Here is a 463-nt window from a genome sequence, read left to right as displayed (position 1 = left end):
TCGCTCTCTCCAGAGGGGCAGGTCACACAAAAATGGCAAACAGGCTGTTGCCCGGGCAACAATAGCCCTTACCCTGTGCACGTCCCCTGACCCCGCACCAACTCATCCGACCACATCACCCCCATTCTCACTCAGCTACACTGGCTTCCTGTACGCTACCGTATTGACTACAAAAACATTCTACTCATATACAAAGCTCTCCATAACCTTGCCCCCATCTACATCACCGACCTCCTTCAGGAGTACACCCCCTCCCGCACCCTCCGCTCTTCGTCCGTAGGACTTCTCACCGTCCCAAGCTATCGCCTCAAAACCATGGGTGCTCGAGCTTTAGCTGCTCGGCTCCCAGACTCTGGAACTCCCTGCCTCTACACATCCGACAGTCTGATTCCATAACAACATTCAAAACCCACCTGTTCAAACTGACATTTTCTTTATAATCTGTACCCTGTGTCCTTTTGTG

This window comes from Notothenia coriiceps, unplaced genomic scaffold (assembly GCF_000735185.1).
Source record: "Notothenia coriiceps isolate Sejong01 unplaced genomic scaffold, NC01 NC01_scaffold00016526, whole genome shotgun sequence".
Classification (NCBI taxonomy): domain Eukaryota; kingdom Metazoa; phylum Chordata; class Actinopteri; order Perciformes; family Nototheniidae; genus Notothenia; species Notothenia coriiceps.
The sequence above is the reverse complement of the archived record's forward strand: the minus strand, read 5'-3'. Positions refer to the sequence as shown.